This window comes from Herpailurus yagouaroundi, unplaced genomic scaffold (assembly GCF_014898765.1).
Source record: "Herpailurus yagouaroundi ecotype Mexico unplaced genomic scaffold, PumYag 214, whole genome shotgun sequence".
Lineage (NCBI taxonomy): Eukaryota > Metazoa > Chordata > Mammalia > Carnivora > Felidae > Herpailurus > Herpailurus yagouaroundi.
In genome coordinates, this window is record NW_024412445.1 from 621341 (window position 1) to 622201 (window position 861).

Consider the following 861-nt stretch of genomic DNA (forward strand, 5'->3'; position numbering starts at 1 on the left):
AAAGCGATGTATTTATTAGAAGGGTAATTATTTCACTACTACCGGTTAAAGCGTGTGCTATGCACAAAGCACTGCTGTGTTCAGTGTGCCATCTGGGGAGCCGACCTGGGGACAGCAGGCAGGGCTGACATTGACACTTTCTTTTTTTTTTTTTTTTTAATTTTTTAACGTTTTATTTATTTTTGAGACAGAAAGAGACAGAGCATGAACGGGGGAGGGTCAGAGAGAGGGAGACACAGAATCTGAAACAGGCTCCAGGCTCTGAGCTGTCAGCACAGAGCCCGACGCGGGGCTCGAACTCACGGACCGTGAGATCATGACCTGAGCCGAAGTCGGCCGCTTAACCGACTGAGCCACCCAGGCGCCCCGACATTGACACTTTCAAATGAAGTCACTGAGGCTGGGGAGGTTGAGGGATGGGGTGCAAAGGGGCAGGACCTGCCCGCTTGTTCGCGGGCTCCTGCTGCTGTCACATGCACACGCACACAGACACGCACACGCATTTCTCTTCCAAGCTCAACCGTAAATTTGCTTAGAAACTGCTCTGGGCTCTCGGACTTTCTACAAACCCCAGGCCTTCTCCTGAGGGTCTCAGTCATGGGCTTTGTTCTGATTGGACGGCCTACCCCTGGAAGGCCTGCACTGATTGGCTGAGGCCCGGGTCACGTGGCCATCTGTAAGCCAATTGCTGAGGAAACACGGATGGACTTGTATTGATTGGCTGGGCGCCCACGTGTCACAGTGGAAGGGCTGGGGGGCGGTTCAGAGGCGGCTGGGGGGTGCTCAGCGTGGGGGGAGGGCTGAGAGGCAGTCATAGGGGGACTCAGGGGGAGGAGTTGCTCCCTGGGGGTGGGGGGCTGG